The sequence below is a fragment of the Hemitrygon akajei genome, chromosome 15 (genome assembly GCF_048418815.1).
Source record: "Hemitrygon akajei chromosome 15, sHemAka1.3, whole genome shotgun sequence".
NCBI classification, from domain to species: Eukaryota; Metazoa; Chordata; class Chondrichthyes; order Myliobatiformes; family Dasyatidae; genus Hemitrygon; species Hemitrygon akajei.
Window position 1 is genome coordinate 87,078,805 of NC_133138.1, and position 23,843 is coordinate 87,102,647.

At 41.0% G+C, this 23,843-nt stretch overlaps 1 protein-coding gene and 1 non-coding gene across 7 annotated transcripts in view; both read right to left on the bottom strand.

Moving 5' to 3' along the window:
* The window catches only part of LOC140739522 (serine/threonine-protein phosphatase 2A 55 kDa regulatory subunit B beta isoform), an 846,310-nt gene that overhangs the window by 340,454 nt on the left and 482,013 nt on the right, over window positions 1–23,843 (bottom strand). The window lies entirely within an intron of this gene.
* On the bottom strand, window positions 20,250–20,389 carry LOC140739626 (U4 spliceosomal RNA). Its single transcript, XR_012101696.1, has one exon. It is a non-coding gene; the product is annotated as a U4 spliceosomal RNA (small nuclear RNA).

Below are 23,843 nucleotides of genomic sequence, written 5' to 3' on the forward strand. Positions count from 1 at the left end.
AGGTATAGTCCAGGTAGCTCTGAGAGTTCGTGGATTTATAAAAAAATGTCAGTAGATAAGCTGTCTCCAGAGATAGAGACAAAAGAAATGGGCAGGAGATAGATAGATAGATACTTTATTCATCCCCATGGGGAAATTCAACATTTTTCCAATGTCCCATACACTTATTGTATCAAAAACTAATTACATACAATACTTAACTCAGTATAAATATGATATGCATCTAAAATCACCCTCTCAAAAAAAGCATTAATAAATAGCTTTTAAAAAGTTCTTAAATAGTTTACTAAAATACATTGAATGGTAACTTAAGCTCAGTCATAACCCCGGCACTTTAACATATCTTTCCCCTGGCGGTTGAATTGTAAAGCCAAATGGCATTGGGGAGTAATGATCTCTTCATCCTGTCTGAGGAGCATTGCATCGATAACAACCTGCCGCTGAAGCTGCTTCTCTGTCTCTGGATGGTGCTATGCAGTGGATGTTCAGGATTTTCCATGATTGACCGTAGCCTACTCAGCACCCTTCGCTCTGCTACTGATGTCATACTCTCCAGTTCTGTGCCCACGACAGAGCCCGCCTTCCTTACCAGCTTATTAAGACGTGAGGCGTCCCTCTTCTTAATGCTGCCTCCCCAACACGACACCACAAAGAAGAGGGCGCTCTCCACAACTGACCTATAGAACATCTTCAGCATCTCACTACAAACATTGAATGACGCCAACCTTCTAAGGAAGTACATTCGACTCTGTGCCTTCCTGCACAAGGCATCTGTGTTGGCAGTCCAGTCTAGCTTCTCGTCTAACTGCACTCCCAGATACTTGTAGGTCTTAACCTGCTCCACACATTCTCCATTAATGATCACTGGCTCCATATGAGGACTAGATCTCCTAAAGTCCACCACCATCTCCTTGGTCTTGGTGATATTGGAAATGGACCAGGTAAATTTGAGGGCAGGGTGGAAGCTGGAGGCAAAATTGATGAAGTCAACGAGTTCAGCATGGGTGCATGAAGCAGCACCAATGCAGTTGTTGATGTAGCATAGGAAAAGTTGGGGTGTGATTATCAGTGTAGGATTGGAACATAGACTGCTCCATGTAGCCGACAGAAAAGCAGATATAGCTGGGACTCACGCGTGTACCCATGGCTACACCTTTTGTTTGAAGGAAGTGTGAGGAGCCAAAGGAGAAATTATTAAGAGTGACAAAAAGTTCTGCTAGACGGGGGAAGAGAGGTGATGGAGGGGAACTGGTTGGGTCTGGTGTCCAGAAAGAAACGGAAAGGTTTGAGTTCGTCCTGGTGGGGGATGGAGGTGTATAGGGACTGGAAATCCATGGTGAAAATAAGATGGTGGGAGCCAGGGAACTTGAAATCATTGAAAAGCTCAAGAGCGTGTGAAGTGCCACAGGTGTACGTAGGAATAGACTGAACGGGGGTGGGGGGGATAAAATCAAGTTGAGGTATGTAAATATAAGTTCAGTGGGACAGGAACAAACTAACAGTCTACCTGGACAGGCAGGTTTGTGGATCTTGGGTAGGAGGTAGAAACGGGAGGTGTGGGGTCCGGGAACTATGAGGTTGGCAGCAGTAGCTGGGAGATCCCCAGAGTTAATAAGGTCGGTGATGGTGTACAAGACACAAATGCAATTAAACGACAAGAGGAGGTTTCTGTGAGTTTTTGCTGGGCCTCAGCAAAGTAGAGGTCAATCTGCCAGACTACCACAACACCTCCCTTATCTGCAGGTTTGATGGTGAGGTTTGGATTGGTGTGGAGAGCAGTATATTCGGAAGGAGTGAGGTTGGAATTGGAGAGAGGACTGGTGAAGTCAAGATGGTTGATGTCTCGTCGGCAGTTAGCTATGAAAAGATCCAGATCAGGCAGAAGACCAGGGCAGGTCCATTTGTCCCTCCTCTCCCTCCTGCTACCTATACTTGCATACAGAACAAATGTTATACCTGCCTCTGCACCTCCTCCCACACCTCCATTTAGGCCCCAAACAGTCCTTACAGGTAAGGAGACACTTCACCTATGAGTCTTCACCGGATTCACCAGTGTATCCGGTGCTCCCAGTGTGGCCCCCTATTTATCAGTGAGACCCAAAGGCTTCACTGAGTACCTATACTCCATCCACTAGAAAAAATGGGGTCTCTCAGTGGCCACCCATTTTAATTCCACTCCCATTCCCATTACATCATGTCAGTCCTTGGCCTCCTCTACTGTCGTCAAGAGGCCACACTCAGGTTGGAGGAGCAGTGCCTTATACTCATCTGGGTAGCCTCTAACCTGATAGCATAAACAGCAATTTCTTGAACTTCTGGTAATGCCCCCCTCTCCTTCACCATTCCCCATTCCCATTTTTCTTTCCCACTTTATCTCCTTACCTACTCATCACTTTCCTCTGGTGCTCCACCCCCTTCTGTCCTCTCCTACCAGATTCCCCCTTCTCCAGCCCTGTATCTCTTCCACCAGTTGACAACCCAGCTCTTTACTTCACCCCACCCCCAAGTTTCATCTATCACCTTGTATTCTTGTATTTCTTCTTCCCCTCCCCCGACTTTTTACTCTGACCTAATCTTTTTTCTCCAGTCCTGATGAAGGTCTGAAATGTCAATGATTTTCTCCTTTCCATATTCTGATGCTGTGCCCTTGAATTCTAGACTCTCCTATTAATAAAAACTTCCTCTCCATGTCCAGTCCATGAAGGCCTTTCAGTATCTGATAGGTTTCAATGTGATCTCCCCTCATCCTTTTGGACTCCAACAAGTACAAACCTCCATGAGTATGATTAGATTCCTTCTTCTCTAGCCCTGCATCTCTTTCACCAATTCAACACAGCATACCAATGCAATGGAGATCAATATTTCACAGGAACCTACACGGGTTCAGTCTTCTTTTTAAGTAAGAAGACTACTCCAGAAATCTGCAGAATTGCTATCAGCAAAAAGCAAGAAATTCCCGGTCCTGTTTACAACCACTTTTCTGTATCATTGCAGCACTTTCTTTGTGTCTTCTTGCTGGGCCTGTCTCCACCAGCTCCAGACATCTTTTACACCCAAAGGTACCATCTTACAGTTTAGCCTAATGACCACTAACGGGCCTACATCACAGCTGTGCCCCATCTCTTCCTTTGCTGCTGAACACATTCACAAAATCAAACAAGTAAAATAGAAAGTTGAGTTTAACTACCCCTGTGCAAAAGATAGTGAGGCAAATTATAGTTACACCAGTTCCCAGCTGGGATTAAGACTGGCACCTTCCTGTCCCTTGAGGTGCAACAATATTGCTGTCAGTGTGCTTCTAATTTTGTGTTTTTTTAATGCAGCAATATACCCCTTTACAGAAACACAAGCAGTTAATAGAACATCAAGCCAAAAGAAAGAGGCACTGGGGTTGGCATTAACACTATATTGGAAGGGCAGATTTTAAGTAGTGTCTTTGAAGTAAGAGAAAGAGATAAAGGTTTGGGAAGGTATTCTGGACATAATGTAGTGGGCACTGCATAAAAGTCTACAGGTCCCTGGTTTGTTGCCTGGTTTGGAGAACAAGTCATATGAAGCAAGGTTAGCAGAGCTGGGACTTTTCTCTTTGGAGCGTAGAAGAATGAGAGGAGACTTAATAGAGGTCTACAAGATTATGAGAGGCATAGATAGGGTGGATAGTCAGTACCTGTTTCGCAGGGCACCAATAGCAAACACCAGAGGGCATATGTGCAAAATTAAGGGAGGGAAGTTTAGGGGAGACATCGGGGTAAGTTTTTTTTTTACACAGAGGGTTGTGAGTGCCTGGAATGACTTGCCAGGGATGGTGGTGGAGGCTAAAACATTAGGGGTATTTAAGAGCTTCTTGGACAGGAACATGGATGAATGAAAAATGGAGGGTTATGGGGTAGTGTGGGTTTAGTACTTTTTTTTTAGGATTATATGGGTCGGCACAACATGGAGGGCTGAAGGGCCTGTACTGTAGTGTTCTATAGTTCTATGGTCCCAGTATTTGCCTGTTCATGTTGTGGCTGAAACTTATTAGTGCTCATTACTGCCACCCTTGTAGGTCAGTACTAAAGGAGATAATGCAAATCATTAACTGCAATATTTTGGCTGAGCTTTATAGCTACATTAACCCTGTTTCTCTCTCTACCAATTCTGCTTGACCCACTGAACACTTTCCATAGGAGCAGAATTAGGCCATTTAGCCCTTTGACTTTGCTCTGCCATTTTAACTCTCAATCTCATTCTCCTGCCTTCCTCCCATAACCTTTGACACCCTTACTAATCAAGAATCTATCAACCTCCACTTTATGTACTCAATAACTTGTCCTCTACAGTGTCTGGCTAAACGAATTCCTCCACATTTTCAGTGCTCTGTGCGTTTATATCACATTTCCAGCATCTGCATTTCTTTTGACTTTCATTCAAACAAGAGGTTTTGTCTACCTTGAAAGTGGTGTCACAGACAGATAGGGCCGAAAATAAAGCTTTTGGCACATTAGTCATCATAAATCAAAATATATCATACAGGAGATGGGATGTTATGGTGAATTGTATAAGAGGTTAATGAGGCCCTATTTGGAGTACTGTGTGCATTTCTGGTCACCTACCTACAGGAAAGATATCAATAAGATTGAAAGAATACAAAGAAAATTTACAAGAATGTTGCCAGGACTGGAGTACCTGAGCTACAAGGAAAGGTTGAATAGGTTAGGGCTTTATTCCCTAGAGTGTTGGAGAATGAGGGGAGATTTGGTAGACAAAATTATGAGGGGTATAGATAGGGTTTTTTCCACTGAGGTTGGGTGAGAATGGAACCGGAGGTCATGGCTTAAGGATGAAGGTTGAAATGTTTAAGGGGAACTTCTTCACTCAGAGGGTGGTGAGAGTGTGGAATGAGCTGCCAGTGGAAGTGGTGTTTCAATTCAAGATTTGAGAGAAATTTGGATAGGTACATGGGTGGGAGGGCTATGGTCTGGGCTACATGCAATTGATGGGACTGGGCAAATTAATAGTTTGGCACAGACTAGATGGGCTAAAGAGCCTGTTTCTGTGCTCCAGTGTTCTATGACTCTACTTTCTCAGGTAGATATCAAAGATCTCATGTCCAAATGCAAAGAATCATTTCAGGTGACTTCTAACAATCACATGAATAGAAAAAACATTCAGTGTTCTGTTCATTTGAGTGTGTCCTGAATAACACCAGTGGCTATTCTTCAGAAGAACTTAATTAGTTCTAAAGCATTTTGAAATTATGAAAAGGATGGAATATATACAAATACTTTCCTTATCTTTATGTTTGTAAATTATACAGACATGTTAAGATCTCAATGGTCAGCCCTGACTGATATTCAGCAATTTCAGTAATCCATTTAGACAAAGGAAGTAGTTGCAGGCATTTCATATAATTAAGATCCTCAATATTCATTTTACAATTCAATTAATACTGTGGTACCTAATTCAATTTAGCTGAACACTTGTGTTGTCATCAGGCTAAGGGGGAACATGTCTGCAATCTGGAAGGCAGATAAGTACGATTGCCTCACATTTCCATACCTGCCACATCAATAGACATTCATCTCCGTTATGATATTGCTGTGAGCTTTTATTGCTACCAAACAAATGTAAAAAGCACAAAGCAGAAAATGGGAACCTCATGCTTTCCGGAAAGGAGGGGCACAGGTGCTATCCATTTTCTAGTGATTAATGGATTTGCTCTGAGCTGAACACAATAAACAATTAGAGCCTCTGGCAAGAGTGCTGACAGAGTCAGAACAGGCAGTGTGATTCTCACTGCAATTAGCAGCTGGAGTACAGCTAAAAGTTCAAGGGCCACTCTGTGAGCTACTAGTGTCTGATTGGGGTTGTGGGAGGGTAGGGGGAGGGGGATAGGTAGAGGAGGGACGGAGTGGAGATGGAATGCCCCTTGCTGTTTCAGGATGTCTTCATAAGTGTCAAAAGCAAAGGTTTCTGGCCCTTCTTGGCAAAAGCTGGGTACATTAATAAGTTCAACCACACACCAATGCATTTTAAAGAGTCCTGTAAATCAGACTCCATCAGATTTGCTGCTCTAATAATCATTTCCCTCCTCCAGTTCATTACAAGTAATCATGGGCTCCATCACTGTGCCCTGCTGAGATCAGCCTCTTTAGATCTCAACACCAATTAAGCCACTTCAGTCCAATTCTGCAGAACATCTGCTCCTTATTCTGTCAGATCACCACTCTTCATGTCAATTCAACTGTGACCTCAAAGTACTCTTCCCACAAAGTGTTAGAGAAAAAGATTAAATGCTGCTGAGCAGAGTGCAGATGTACTTGATTATTTTTATAGCCTGGAGGTAATAAGTTGTGTATGAGACAACTGCCAAGAGATTTACAATTTCAATCTGTCAATAATGCAATTAAGTTAATATCTTTTAAGATTTTTTTCAGAGATGCTTCCTGTGAGATTTCCAAGTTATTGTTAGACAGCACCCATGTCTGTGGCAAAGTAATATAGTCTGATCCCATTACCTCCACGTTCATCCTTTCTCAGAGCTCAGAACTGCAGAACTCTGAATTCCTTTATCCCATTTTCCCTCAATCCTGACATCATCCAAGATTGTTTTTTAAAACATGCCTGGCATTATCTGCTCAAGTCTTCCTTATTCAGCCTGCCCTCCTGTTGCATTGTGCATTGCATGACACTTGGTCTTTAGCCTAAGTTTGACAATATTTGTTTTCAGATATAAGGCCAATTGAAGCTTTGGTGCTATGGTTACTGTTGCAACATGGAGTGCTCCAGGTAACAGTACAAATAATGAACCTGAAGTGGACACTTCTAGTGAATCAATTGCGAACAGTATATTACTTGAGGATTCAGAGGTTTCTACCTTTATGTTATATACATCATACTTACCAGTTTAACATTCCACCCATTGAAGCACCTGTCTTGCTTGGTTACCTGGCTATATGCTCACTGCTCCATACATATTGGCATTTCCCCACACCTGGGGTTCCAGCACATGCATGTATGAACAAAGAAACCCCAATCTTGCTGGCTGTACTCTCCAGCATATTCCCAACTGCAACTGAAAACAGACTTCTCACAGAACCATACACAGAACGCAAGTTTCCTGAAAATGTCCTTCAAATGCACACCCATCTCTCAACTCATTTGAATGGAGACGAACAATTGTGTAAGCAAAAGAGTACATTCTTTGGAATTAAGTGAGTTTAGTTGAACACTTTTCATTTACTTTGTGTTCTTAATAGTTTTTTTTTAAAACTGATTGTCTTTGTATAACTAATTTTTAATCATTTAAAAATATTTGATTCTGATTTAAAAGTTTGATGTTCAACAATATTCCTGGAAATCACAGTGAATATTCCCTGCCTGTTCTGTACCTGTCTTTCCTGCAGGATTAACAGTATTTTAACAGTCTAACATTCCTCTGAACAAACTGCGTGCAGACGAGGAGATCCACATTTTAGGAAATTGTGCTTCCTTGTGGAAGGACTTGTACCGGCCCTCACCACTGAGTTCAGGGGAGCGATTTCCAGCAGGTGACACAGGGGGATATGATTATGGGTTTAAACCTTTACTGAGGAAAGGTTATTAGCTCAAAATACTAACTCCTGGTTCTTGCTCCACAGATGCCAGCTGACATGCTCAGCAATCCCAAGCATTTTCCACTTTTTAAAATTCCAGATTTCAAGCATCTGCAGAGTTTTTTCACTTTTGTGATATTTGAATCTACCTGTCCTTGCCTTCAGCAAGAAATTCTGTGCCATTGACTTTTGATGTTTATTAAAACTCGAATGTAACTTAATAAAAGATCACCCTTAATTTCAAAACATAAAAACACCAAACTACCTTGAGCTAATTACAATGCCTAATTATTTAAAACATAATAGGTTTTCTGTCCCAGAAATGGTCAATTTTAAGACTGCATTGTTTAAGAAATATTTAAAGCCAAATATCATTCAACAACTTCAGGGAGAGTGTGAAACAAAGCATGCACTTATTGTAATGCTGGGCTGTTGCAAACACCTGCTTGTCTCATATTAATTCAGATACAATTACTCATGTAGCTACAGCTGATCATATATTGATCACATCAATACCGCACAAAGCAGTCATAAATCCTCCAAATCCTGCTGCCAGAAGTCTATTCTAAATTAGTGCAAAAACCAATGTTCCAATGGAGCAAGAATTTGTTTTACTTCAGAGACAACTTTGCTACGATGTGAAACAGCTCTCCTCCATGTACCTCATCAAGAGGAATACTGGGCTGCTGGATACTGAACCCTGAAGGGATAACAGAGCCTGCAAATAGGATAGGCTCAGTGACAATCGTTGGAGGCAGCTGTTTGCAATAGATTCAGCTATCAAAAATACAGTTAAATGAGAGAGCAAACTGATATGACAGATTGCTCATCCAACAATAAACAAAAGCAATAACTGTTCATAAATCATTGGCTTCAGCTGAAGGGAACTTCAGGGGACTCACTGGAATGGTTTTGGTTATATGGACAAGCATGAATTGGAGGGAATCTGACCATCCACACTTTTACACCTCATGTTCTCAGTTTTATTTTTATTTGCAGTTTGCCTTCTTTTGCACTTTGGTTATGTTACCAGTCTTGGTATGTTTAGAACGTTGAACATAGAAGGTTGCAGCATAGTAAAGGCCTCTCTGCTCACGATGATTATGTATAGTTTTTTTTGTAAAATTCGATTGTATTTTTTCCACTGTAAATGCCTACAAGAAAACAAATCTTAAGATAGCATATGTAAACATATATGTACTTAGATAATAAATTTGCTTTGAATTTTGAACCAGTACTGCAAGATGGTCATCACCTGGTGCAGTGGGTTAATGGGCTAATGTTGATGGAAAAGTCCTATAAAACAAGGTATATAAATTGTGAGCTACTTGAAGAATGCACTTTGAAAGAGACATAATTAGTGATACCTCTTCAACTTGCAATTCATTTAGTCATTGCTAGGCAGAAGCTACGCAGAGGAGCAGATTTTTACTTGCAGATCAATACAGACCTAGGTTATGAGTGCCTGAGTAATGAAGCTGCATGCTTTTCTTATGATTCTAGCTGTGTACCAGACTCAGTGAGAGTTTCTATCCCACAGTTATCAGATTCTAGAATGGACCTTTACGATTCATGACTGTCTACTGTCATTCTTCAGTGCACAAATATAAAGGAGAACAAAGTGATTGTTATTTCAGATTTCAATGCAGCATTAAAAATAATAAGCATAACTAACACAATAAAACAATAATTATAAATTTAAAAGTAAACTCATAAAACACAATGTGCAAGTAACATAGCTGATATGTGAAAGATAAATTCTTGATCTCTCAACCCACCTGGTCATAGCTTGTGCACTGTCTAGTTGTACTGCACTTTCTTTGTAGCTGTTAACTATGTTCTGCATTCTGTTTTCATCTTGATGTACTTAAGCATGGAATAATCTGCCTGGATGACACTCAAACAAAAAAGCTTTTCACTTTACTTCAGTAAACACTCAGTGGCCACTTTATTAGGCTAATGCAGGTATCCAATTGGACAATCATGTGGCAGCAATTCAGTGCATAAGAACATGCAGACGTGGTCGAGGGGTTCAGTTATTGCTCAGATCAGACATCAGAATGGCGAAGAAATGTGATCAGAAGTGGAAAGAGTGAGCAATTTCAATTTCCTAGGTGTCAACACAAAGTATACTGCAGATGCTGTGGTCAAATCAACACGCACAAAAGCTGGATAAACTCAGCAGGCTGGATAGCATCCGTTGAAAAATGTTATTTCAACTGATGCTGCCTGACCTGCTGAGTTCATCCAGCTTTTGTACGTCCTGGGTGTCAAGGTCTCTGAGGATCTAACCTGGACCCAACATATTGATGCAGCTATAAAAAAGGCAAGACAATGGTGATATTTCATCAGGAGATTGAGGAAATTTGGTTTGTCACCTAAAACACTCAAAAACTTCTACAGATGTATCCTAGAGAGCATTCCGATAGACTGCATCACCATCTGGCATGGGGATTGGGGAGGGGGGCGGTGCTACTGCATAGGATCGAAAAAAGCTAAGAAAGTTGTAAAAGGTAGTCAGCTCTATTATGGGTACCAGCCTCCGCAGTATCCAACACATCATCAAGGAGTGGTGTCTCAGAAAGGTGGGGTCCATTATTAAGAAGCACCATTACCCAGGACAAGCCCTCTTCTCATTGTTACCATCAGGTAGGAGAAGCCTGAAGGCACATATTCAGCACTTCAAAGAGAGCTTCTTTCCCTCTGCCATCCGGTTCCTAAATGGACATTGAACCCTTGAACACTACCTCACTCTTTTATTTTATATGGTTTTGCACTATTTTTTAATTTAACTATTTAATATACTAATATATATATATATATACATACTAATATATAGACACACACTTTCCATAATTGATTTATTTTTCGATATTTATCATGTATTGCATGGTACTACTGCAGCTAAGCTAACACATTTCATGAGATATTCCAGTGATGTTACAGCGGATCCTGATTCTGAAATGTGATCTTACTGATTTTGGTCACAGAATGGTTGTTGGTGACAGCTAGGGTGGGTGGTTGAGAATCTCAGAAACCGCTGATATCCTGGGACTTAGAATTTACAGTGAAAAACAAAAAAAAAAGCAGTGATTGGCAGTTCTGTGGGTGATAACACCTGGTTAATGAGTGGTCAGAGGAGAATGGACTGGGTCAAGCTGACAGGAAGGCAACAGTAACTTGAATATCTATTTGTTACAACAATGGTGTGCTGAAGAGCATCATCAAATGCACAGCATGTTGAACCCTGAAGTGGATGGGCTGCAGCGGCAGAAGACCACGAACATGCACTCAGTGGCTACTCTATTAGGTACAAGAGGTACCAACACAGGCTGGATGCTAGTCCCAGATCTATTCTCTAGATCACACCCACTGCACTACCCTATGTTCTTACTTTACTCAGAGTACACCTGAGCTGTGTTTGGTCCACCCATCCCCAAGCAGGGGTAAGTCATTAATCCTTAGGCTCTTTCACAAAACAGCAACCACTCTTGACACTGTAGTGATGACACCAGTAGGAGAAGGAAGAAAAAAACTCAGCTCTAGGAGGTGCCAAGGCTAGCTCCATTATACCACTGCAATGATAGCCATGATTTGTCTCTAAGCACTAGGCAAGTTTAAACAGCCAAAGCTACAGATGGTTCTGTTCATTATAAAAGATTTACACATCATTGGAAAGAGTGAAGGAATCCACCTGAGGCTCTGATATAAGTGCCGGGACATCACATGGACATTGGAGCTTCAGTTAGAAGTTGGAGAGATAAGTGGGATTTCAACATTAGGGTTAGGTCAGGGTGTTGCCATGGGACAGAATGCGGTGGGGTGGGGTCTGGAGGTGGACAACTAGGGCATAGCAAGGTAGAAGTTGGTAATGGGGAGCCTGAAAGAAATCTGCACTGTGGTGGGGGTGGCAAAAGTTAACAAATAATTTTAATTGCAGTCCTACCCAAGGTATTACACTACAGTAATATAACTGACGTACACTATTCCCAAGAAATTTCCAAAAGCTGATTTCTACTTAAGCCGTATACATCTGTTCCCCAGAGTGGCATGCAAAAGTTTGGGCACCCCTGATCAAAATTTCTGTTACTTTGAATAGCTAAGCGAGTAAAAGATGACCTGATTTCCAAAAGGCATAAAGTTAAAAATGACACATTTATTTAATATTTTAAGCAAGATTACTTTTTTTTATTTCCATCTTCTACAGTTTCAAAATGACAGAAAAGGAGAAGGGCCCAAAGCAAAAGTTTGGGCACCCTGCATGGTCAGTACTTAGTAACACCCGCTTTGGCAAGTATCACAGCTTGTAAAAGCTTTCTGTAGCCAGCTAAGAGTCTTTCAATTCTTGATTGGGGGATTTTCACCCATTCTTCCTTGTAAAAGGCTTTTAGTTCTGTGTGGTTCTTGGGCCATCATGCATGCACTGCTCTTTTGAGGTCTATCCACAGATTTTCGATGATGTTTAGGTCGGGGGACTGTGAGGGCCATGGCAAAACCTTCAGCTTGCACCTCTTGAGGTAGTCCATTGTGGATTTTGAGGTGTGTTTAGGGTCATTATCCTGTTGTAGAAGCCATCCACTTTTCATCTTCAGCTTTTTTTTTTTACAGTGTGATGTTTGCTTCCAGAATTTGCTGGTATTTAATTGAATTTATTCTTCCCTCTACCAGTGAAATATTCCCCATGCCTCTGGCTGCAACATAAGCCCAAAGCGTGATCAATCCACCCCCATGCTTAACAGTTGGAGAGGTGTCCTTTTCATGAAATTCTGCACCCTTTTTTCTCCAAACATACCTCTGTTCATTGAGGCCAAAAAGTTCTATTTTAACTTCATCAGTCCACAGGACTTCTTTCCAAAATGCATCAGGCTTGTTTAGATGTTCCTTTGCAAACTTCTGACACTGAATTTTGTGGTGAGGACGCAGGAAAGGTTTTCTTCTGATGACTTTTCCATGAAGGTCATAGTTGTTCAAGTGTCACTGCACAGTAGAACAGTGCACCATCACTTCAGAGTCTGCTAAATATTCCTGAAGGTCTTTTGCAGTCAGACGGGGGTTTTGATTTGCCTTTCTAGCAATCCTACAAGCAGTTCTCTCGGAAAGTTTTCTTGGTCTTCCAGACCTCAACTTGACCTCCACCGTTCCTGTTCTCTGTCATTTCTTAATTACATTACGAACTGAGGAAACGGCTACTTGAAAACACTTTGCTATCATCTTATAGCCTTCTCCTGCTTTGTGGGCCTCATTTATTTTAATTTTCAGAGTGCTAGGCAGCTGCTGATTGTTGGGACAAGGTTTGAGGAGTCAGGGTATTTAAAAAGCTTTGAAATTTGCATCACCTGGCCTTTCCTAACGATGGCTGTGAACAAGCCATAGCCCTAACAAGCTAATTAAGGATTGCAACCTTGGTAAAAGTTATCTGAGAGCTCAAACCTCTCGGGGTGCCCAAAGTTTTGCATGGTGCTCCTTTTCTTTTTTTTAAACTCTAAAATTGTCCAAAACAAAAATAATACACTAATCTTGCTTAAAATGTTGAAAAGAATGTTTCATCTTTAACTTTATGACTTTTGGAGATCAGTTCATCTTCTACTCACTTAACTATTCACAGTAACAGAAATTTTGACCAGGGGTGCCCAAACTTTTGCATGCCACTGTAGCTACCCATATGCTGTTACTCTACTGTCTGTATAAATATTATCATTGTTTCATTTCACTAAACATAACCTATAAGTACATTAATTGGATATACACCATATCCAGTCATCAACAAATACACATTTTATTATTCTAACTATTGAAAAATTATTTCAACAGGTATGAGAGGATTTGCATGGTCAGATTTGCATACATCAGGTGCACATTCATTTAGAAGAAAACTAATATGGTGGCTGATAACCTGTGAAACTCCCATAATAATTTTCTTTTAATATTTGCTTAGGGCAGGATCCATTATAGTGAGCTGTTTTCTTGAACCACTGCAGTCCTTGTGGGCTAGGGCAAGAATTTTAGACTAGCCTTTGACTTCGCTCATTAACCAGGCATTTTCACCCACAGAACTGCTGCTTACCAAATGATTTTTTTTGTTTTTCTCTCCAGTCTCTGTGAACTTTAGAGACTGTTTTGCATGGAGATCAGCAGTTTCTGAGGTACTCAAACCACCCTGTCTGGCACCAACAATCCACAGTCAAAGTCACATAGGTCACGTTTCTTCTCTATCCTGATACAGACGGCCCTCCTTATCCGCGAGGGATTGGTTCCAGGACCCCTCGCAGATACCAAAAAACGCGGATGCTCAAGTCTCTTATTTAACCTGTCTCAATGCGGTGAACCTTCGGATCCAGCAGAAATCCGGACCTTATTTAATCTGTTTCAGTGCAGTGGACACTAGGACCTGGCGACGGAGTCCTGAATCCGCAGTGTTTCTGTTCACGAAAACAATCACGATCACGATTGAAAATAAAGTGGAAATATTAAAGTGATCAGAAAGAGGTGAAACGCCATCGGTCATTGGAAAAACGTTAGGCTACAGTTGGTCAACGATCGGAACAATTTTAAAGGATAAAGTGAGAAAGGCCCTGCCCCGATGAAAGCTATAATTATTACTGAGCAACGCAGTGGTTTAATTATTGAGCTTTGGGGTTTTGGGTTTTTGATCCTCCGCATCAACCTGGCATGGATGGACAGCGCGCTCCGGAGCGATCTGTCACTGGATCGCCCGCCGCTGAATCATACGTTTCTTAAGTGTTTTATATGCATAGGAAGATAGAAAGGTAGAATATATACTATATACTAAGACAAACGTTTGACTAACTGACGCTAAATAATACCGGATGTACCCGTTCCAACTTACTTAGTAAGAGAACTTCTGATTTTTAAAAAGTCCCGATCCACGATAACCTACGCACATTCTCCCGTATACTTTAAATCATCTCTAGATTATTTATAATACCTAATACAATGTAAATGCTATGTAAAATAGTTGTTATACTACATTGTTTAGGGAATAATGACAAGAAAAAAGGTCTGTACATGCTCTAAGTGCTATACTATACAGCACTATACAAGTGCTGGAAGACCACTTCCGGGTTTTTTAGATTCGTGGTTGGTTGAATTTGCGCATGTGGAACTCGCGGATAAGGAGGGCCGACTGTATTTGGTCTGAACAACAACTTGTACCTCTTGACCATGTCTGCATGCTTTTATGCATTGAACGCTGCTTCATGATTGGTTGATTAGATATTGACGAGCAGGGGTAACGGTGTACCTCAAAGTGTTTCTTGCCCTCTGATCCAGCATCATCCTGGTAAACCTCTTCTGCACCTTTTCTAAGACCTCAACATCCTTCCAGTGATGGGGCAACTGCCCACCACGTTCCAAGTATGACCTAACCAAAGGCTTTATATAGCTGCAATACAACTTCGCACTACAGGAAGAAATTCCAGGGTAATTGCTTTACAACAGGAACAAGGTTCACCCCCTTGCATTCTGGCACAGAGGGTGAAGATGAATTGACACCCCACCTCCCCCACCTCTACTTCTGACATTTCTGTGATGAATGAGAAACAGATAGTAAGTTCAAGAGAAGGGAGAAGAAAACCCAGTGCCTCACCATTGTAATGTTGAATATTATAATATTGCTGGTTATCCCTCATTATATCGTTATCTTAAATATGATATGAATGCACTCTCTTATATTTTTGAACATTGGGACCTTGAAGAAAACACTTAAGGAACCTAATATTTTAAAAAGCTGTTTCCCCCTTCATCTACCTTTCCACCACTTGATTAGCAAGGCTACTAGTGACCTCAGTGTTGAAGTTAAATTGCTGTGAAATTAAGCCATAGAAATGATAAAGTAAAAACAGCAGGTGGGCTTGTAGAGTCAATCCAGGGATAACAAAAGAGAGATACGTCTGAATGCAGGGAGGTTTAAATTAAATCAGAACAATATCAAAGAGGCTTCAGTGGTTAGCTATTGGAGGCTATGTTATACCTAGTTGAAACAATTGAAGTTTGAAAGTTTATTTTTAAATTAAAGCTCCTAAATTACTTCAGATTGAATGGTGATTGATGAATGGTTACCAATATGTCACCAAGGTAGTATCTGATATTTTGTTTACAGTTGCACAAGAATGATAATACCTCACAGAAGGCCTTCAATTCAATTTACTGAATGGAATTTCTGAGGCAAAGCAGAGCGCTGGCACAGCTATATAGAGCTTTCAGTCCACTCACTGACAGTGGAAGTGTTTCTGGGTAATGACTAACGAATTAAGTGCACACACACGCACGCACGCGCGCAAAACAACAAACAGTCAATATTTCCAAGGATTCCACTTAAAACATTTTAAAAAGTTAAATCTTCCAAAACAATTCACATGGATCAGATTGCAGAGCCAATTTTAACACAGATGATGGATTTTCTCCTTTGACCTCCATTCTTGCTGGAAGATTGTGTCCGATAACTTCCCACCCATAGGTCAATCCAGCACTGGTTTCTCTGCGGAGCATAGCTACCCAAAGTCGATATAATAAAAATCTGCCAAACACTGAAGGAAATTATTTCACAGGGCTAGCCCAGAATGATTACAGACACAAGCAGTGAGACACTCACTGGTTTTAATTGCACATTCTAGGTGAAGGGACGGGGCAGATGGTGCATGACATCAATGGGGAAGATGTGATAACCGAGGAAATTATTTCTTTAGAATTGCTAGAGCACAAAATCCTTTGCCACAGGTAGAAACAGATATGAAACAAGATCACAGAGCCTTTTGAAGGGAGGAATTGGCAAATAATTCAAATAAAGGAATGTATGGAGCTTACTAATTAAGAGAAAGTGTTTCAGCTCTAAGCAGATCAAAACAATTCCAATGAATTCTTATTCTCCTGTGCCCCTGCAACTTAAACTCTCCCACATCAACACCCTTTTGCCACTGACCTACACAGAGAATCTGAGAGAAACAACAAGAATATCATGAGAATACACTGTGTTAGTATGGGATTAGACGTTCAATAGTTGGCATGGATTTGGTGGATCGAAGAACCTGTCAAATATGCCGTGTACTTCTATGATTACATGAGTGTATCAAGCATGTGTCTGCAATACTCCCATTGTACCTTTCCTAGATCCCTTCAAATCCCATCTACTCAAAGGGAGCTAACTGGCGTAACTTAAAGCCATTCTTCCTGAAACGACTCGGCACATCTCTGCAATGTATGGTTCTTCCTCAATTTCAGCTTCTGACTTCAGTCCATCTGAGTGGATCAGTTTAATCTAGCAGACTGTCCACACTACTTGCATGCTCCTGAACCTCATAGCAAACGATTAGCTACACTTCTGCAGTTCAAATGGTCCCTATTTAATGATTACAGTGGAAATCCTTATCTAGATAACAATACGAAATGTACACAGCTGAAGTTATATATAACCAGCACAATACCTGTAACCTTCCCATCTGACAGCATTCTGTTATTTTTGAAGGATATTATTTGAGATGTTTACAAGTAAATTGAAGCATCCAGATGGCATTCTCAACACTTCTTTCCTCTCATAATCCACCACAGATATCGAAACTGGTATTGCTAATCTATCAGCATTGTGGAAGTTCCAATGTAGAAAGTGCACTACTACCTTTCATGGAAATGTTCTATGTTGAGTTCAAGAGTAGAAAGGTCATGTTACAACTCTACAAATCTCTGGTGAGACCACACTTAAGAGTATTGTGTTCAATTCTGGTCACCTCATTATAGGAAGGATGTGGAAGCTATGGAGAGGGTGCAGAGGAGATTTACCGGGATGTTGCCTGGTTTGGAGAACAAGTCATATGAAGCAAGGTTAGCAGAGCTGGGACTTTTCTCTTTGGAGTGTAGAAGAATAAGAGGGGACTTGATAGAGGTCTACAAGATTATGAGAGGCATAGATAGGGTGGATAGTCAGTACCTGTTTCCCAGAGCACCAATAGCAAACACCAGAGGGCATATGTACAAAATTAAGGGAGGGAGGTTTAGGGGAGACATCAGGGGTAAGCTTTTTTTTAAACACACACAGAGGGTTGTGAGTGCCTGGAATGACTTGCCAGGGATGGTGGTGGAGGCTAAAACATTAGGGGCATTTAAGAGCTTCTTGGACAGGCACATTGATGAAAGAAAAATAGAGGGTTATGGGGTAGTGTGGGTTAAGTACTTTTTAAAAAAAAGGATTATATGGGTCGGCACAACATGGAGGGCTGAAGGGCCTGTATTGTGCTGTAGTGTTCTATGGTTCTAATGTTCTATGAAATAGCGATGGGTAATAATTACAGGTCTTGATTTTGCTAACTCAAGAAATACTTGGGCTTTGAACATATAAATTTGTTCACTGTGACAGCTCTTCTCTTTCATCCATGATACTAGCTTCACCAACCCCTTAGTCAGGTTTGACACAATGATGAAAAGGAGAATAGCTTTAGTAGCTGCCAATGAGATTGCAATCCCTGCAAAGGAGCAAGGTTTAAAACTCATCAGCTTTCTTCTCCCTCAAATCATCCTCATCCACATTTGATTCCAATGTCATTTCCCATGATACTCTTTTCACATTGAGCCCTCCATGATCAGGTCCTTTCCCCTCAACATTGTACTCTTTGAACAGACCAGCTATGGCTGGCCTCAAACGATCATTGATTTAATCATTTTCTTTGCCATTCTATCAGTATTTGTTTGCATAGATGTATGTACGTGAAGTAAACTGCTTGATGTTGCTGTATAAGGGACCAGGATCACGTTGAAGTATGAAGTAAATCAGAGATAGCAAAGGAATCCGGGACATTGTGGCAGATTCACTGGGATGAGTGTTACAAAAACATCAACCATTTAGAAAATACCAGACATCAACAAGTCATCGTGACTTTTCAGAGTTCAGTAATAAATGTATATCTGTACATGTTTAGCTAGGTTAAGAAGGACATACTGAGCTCCACTATTACAATTAAAGTAGAACCTTTTTTCTTAATAGTGATGAGGATATTTGTTATTTACCTGAGAAGCCAGATAGAACATCACCTGAACATCTCATAAAAGACACAGACCTTGACAGTTCAGCCTTTCCTCAGAGCTGCATTAGTGCCAGCAGAGATTTGTGACCTACTCCACACTAACCATCAAACAATGATATTTACACCAATCCTACTTAAATCTCTTTATTCTTACCCCCACATTCCCATCAATCCATCCCAAATTCTACCATACACCAACACACACACTGGATAATTAACTGGCCAATTGTATTTCCAGAAACCCTGGGGAGAAACAAATAGTCACAGGAAGAACACGTGAGCTCCACACACAGAGCACTTGAGGTCAGAATTGAATCTGGGTTGCTGGAATTGTGGATGAGCAGTTCTACCAGCTGCACCACTGTGTCACCCATGTACTCAAGTCCAAGGCCTATCTCTCGCCAACTTCAGCTGAAAGAAGCCTGGTACTCATACGGTCAGAATACAATGGTGCACCCACTCATGCCTATAAAACTAGCAAGAGTTTTTGCGCTCATTTGTAACATTGGCAGGGAAGTACCTTACACAGCAGTCCTTCCTGCCTCCAGAGATAAGCAACCGACATGTAAATATGTAACTTGTGTAAATAAATCACAGAATTTTTTTTCCAAAAATACTTTATTCAGATTTATTACAAAATAAAGTTATTTACATAGAAAAAACATTTGTTAAATCTGAGTCATTATATAATAAATAGTTATTTACAATAAATTATGCATTGACTCTCTGTTCCTATTCAAATTAAAGATGTTTACAATAAAACATTCATTGACTGATGCTATTGGCCACTGTATCAGCAATGTGCACCTCTAACATTGCTCCTGTTTATTTTCTTCAGTTGCATGGATGATAAAGTTGACAGGCCTCTTTAGTAAGTCACACTCACCAGTTTTCCACTACATAAAACACTGGTATCAACTCTGTTGTGCCAATCAATTCCAGTTAACCCTTTGAAAGCTGACCTTGACAACACAGCTTCCAGGTGAAGATGTTCGAGATATTTATTTCCCGTGGTTGCAAAGGACAGATCAATGAAAGGAAACAAAGCTGATGTATTACACAAAGAATGTTATACAGAGTGTTACATTCACCTACAGACAACTCAATCACCCCTTCATTTCTCTATCACACCTTGAGTGCCTCAAGTCAAATACCTCAAGGCAATGAAGAAAAGCAACAGATCTGATGCATAATAATGAGATGTGAAGAAGTGGCAGCCGGATGGGATGAACACTGCAATCAAACAAACATCTGAAATAGAGTTTAATACACACAACCCCCAGTGTAATGAATTACTAATAGGTGGTGTTTGAAACATTCTGCAGACCTCTCCCAAGTGTTTCCAATGGCCCTCTTGTTTTCATGTGCATTTAGCAGCAGCTAGATAAACACATGGGAGGAGTAAAAATTGCCAGGATATTAGGAGGGGTGGCTGGAGGAACATGGTAATATAATGATCTCGACACATAGAGTTCAAATCCCACCATGGCAGCTAGGAATTTAAATGCAAATAATTAAATGAATTTGAAATGTTACAAAATAAAATTAGCCTTAAAAATGGTAAATATGGAACAACTGAATTTGTTCACTAATGTTCTTCAGGTGGGAAAATCTGTCATCTTTATCCAGTCTGACATATGTGCAGACATCCCAGCCTGCAAAAACTCATTTCAGGAAGGTAGCACCATCAGTTTGCAGCAGATTCTCAGGTAAGTTTTCAATAAGCAATAATTGCGCCTCGAGTAAACCTCATCAGCTACAATACTGCTACTGCACAACTTCCGGGGAGAGGTGGGATGTCTGCAATAGAGTAGCTCCTTAGCAGCTAGCTTAAATAATGTTAGCTATGCTAATGAACGAATGACACCTGTTAAACTCACCTCAGCAGTGATTTAACCCACCATGGTCAATAGAAAAGTCACTGTTGCAAACAGTGCAGCAAGTAACACTGTCACTATTTTTGATCCCTATTAGGCAGGGGTACACTTTAGTGTAGTCTGGGGTGAAGTATGTTTTATATTTGCTTTTTTTGGAACACTCTGCCATGGCGCGCACGCTCGCTCTAGCTCTAAGAAAAATCAATTTCCGGGATATTGTATATAATTTGTGGGCATCAGGGAGCCACTATCAATATGCGTGAGATGCTCGGAACTTCTGGGATAGGCGGGCGGGATAACTGTATGTGACGTCAAACCAATCCATATGCTTGACTCCTAACCAGCTCCTCAGTTCAGGGGCAGTAAATCCTATCAACAAGTGAAAGGCACATATAGAGCACAAACACTGGCACACATTCATTTGGCCTGTTTCTGGGCTATACTCCCTTTAAAATTTTAAGAGATATAGAGTCAGACAGCATGGGAATGGCCCTTCAACCCATCAAACTGTGCTTTCTGGTTACAGAATAAAACAGACTGTCGCCTTATGCATTTGACGTAGATAAACAGGTCGTGCCCGAGACAAAATCCCATCACAATTATAATTTGCCTGGAATAGATTCTCTACATTCATGGAAGCACATACACAAAAGTGTGTTGGCATGCGGCCAAGTGGTTAAGGCTTTGGGCTGGCGATCTGAAGGTCGTTAGTTCAAGCCTCAGCCGAGGCAGAGTGTGTGTCCTTGAGCAAGGCGCACACTGCTCCGGCATGTTTATAGTCCAGTGGTGGCAGTTGGTACAGTATGGACAAGACAAGGTCATTTGTGAAACAATAAAAATAGCTGGACTCTGCTAGTTTGCTTGTTAAGAACACTACAATGGACCAACCACCAATGTTCTCATTGTCTTAGGCCTGTGGTGTCTTTAATGATTGGATAAGGAAGTTATTTGGTTAGTTTTTCCAAACCAGAGAGTGGGGGTAAAAATATCAGTTTAACCTAGCCATGATCCCTGCCAGTGAAAGCTGCCTTAGCCTCTAAACCAATAGCTCTCCTGGTGGCACTGGCCAAAACAGGGACATTCAGTGTAAACTAATCAGTATAGATAGAACATTTTATTCCAGGTATATTCCCGTGCCTCTGAGAAGGGTGTTCTGCCTTGCAAGTCTATTACATGAAAACAAGAACAGGTGATTTGAATGGTTCCATTAATTATCAGATAATGTATACAGTACAGTCGGCCCTCCTTATCCATGAGTTCCGCATCCGCGAATTCAACCAACCGCGGATCGAGAAAACCCGGAAGTGCTCTTCCAGAACCTGTTGTGCGAGCATGTACAGACCTTTTTTTCTTGTATATACAACTATTTTACATAGCATTTACATTGTATTAGGTATTATAAATAATCTAGCAATGATTTAAAGTATACAGGAAGATGTGCGTGGGTTATCATGGATCGGGATCGAAAAAAAATCGGAAGTTCTCTTACTAGGTAAATTGGAACAGGTACATCCGGTATTATTTAGCATCAGTTAGTCAAACGTTTGTCTTAGTACATTGTATATATTTTACCTTTCTATGCATATAAAACACTTAAGAACGTATGTTTCAGCGCCGGGCTCGGGAATGGAAGTTCCCGAGTTCAATCCAGTGACAGACCGTTTTCGGGTGCGCTCTCCATCCGTGCCAGGTTGATGTGGAGGATCAAAAACTCAAAACCCCAAAACCTAATAATTAAGCCACTGCATTGCTTAGTAATAATCGTAGCTTTCATCGGGGCAAAGCCTTTCTCACTTTATCCTTTAAAATTGTTCTGATCGTTGACCGACGTAACCTAACGCTTTTACAATGACCGATGGCATTTCATCTTTTTCTGATCGGTTTATTATTTCCACTTTATTTTCAATCGTGATTGTGAACCACTGCGGATTGACAGATCTGCCGCTGGGTCCTAATGTTCACCGCACTGATACAAGTTAAATAAGGTCTGGGATTCCGCTGGGTCCCAAGGTCCACCGCATTGAGACAGGCTGAATAAGGGACTTGAGCATCCGTGATTTTTGGTATCCGCAAGGGGTCCCGGAACCAATCCCTCATGGATAAGGAGGGCCGACTGGATACAACCTGAAATACTTGTCTTTGTAGCTATCCACAAAAACAGAAGAACCCCAAAAGAATTAATAACAGAAAAAACATTAGAACCCGAAAGCCTCCCTCCCCCATGTAAACAGCAGGAAGCATCAACGGCCTCCCCCTCCCCCTTTCCCGTTTCAGCAAAAAGCAGTAACATCCAACACCCACCAAGCAATCACAAGGCATCCAAAGAGAGAACATGATCTGTAGTCAACAAAAACTATTGTTTACCCAATAGTGTGACATGCCACGGGCTCTCTCTCTCACTAGCAAGCAAGGTATCACCCATTTATTTCATAGTGAAAGGGGAGATTGACAGCCTCTTAAATCCTTCGTATGGGAATAAAATGAGCCAGTAGCAGATTACACAATAACAGAACACTCAACCCAGAGACTGTTGCTAGTAGCTGGAACCAGTCAGTGATCAGAGTTCAGACTCCATGTCAGACTGAAAATTTGGAACTTTATCTCCTATATTTGGGACTGAGAGCTTTGACAGAAAGTTTGAAATTAACTGCAGAGCTTGGAAGACAGCATAAAAAAACCTTTCTCATAATTTTAGAATCAGAATCAGGTTTAATATCACTGGCAAATGTTATAACATTTGAATATAAATAACTTAAATAAGTTTTGTCCATTCGGAAATCTGATGACAGAGGGGGAGAAGCATGTGTCTTGAGGTTCCAGTGCTCCTGTACCTCCTCTTTGATGATAACAATGTGAATAGGAGATGTCCTGGGTGATGGGGGTCCTTTTTGAGATATAGCCTTTTTGAGATGTAGGTACATTGGAGGCTGGACACTTTTGACCTTCAACAAGCTGCACAGGGCTCCTGTCCCAATCTCTCCTGGGACTGAAACACTGCTCTTGGCTGCAGTCTGAAAAAATAATGATTTTGTGCCATCAGGTCAAACACTGAGTACCAAGATGGATGATATGTCATTCAGAAATCACCAAACTATCTGGGATTATTAAGGACCTTGACCTATGATGGTGACATGACAAACACTGCTCTCTGCTGTTGATGAAATACATCAAAATCACTTTTAGTTGGAGAAAACAACTGGGCTAGGTGGGCTTTCAAGTCCTCAGTTGTTAAAGGGGGGGGGGATTTTCAGCATAAGTATAGACGCAGAATGAAAATAAAGCATACTGTCATAATGGAAATGCAGAGCAATATTTCCCTGTGGCTTTTAGTTCTTTTTTTGCTGTTTTAAAATGGATTT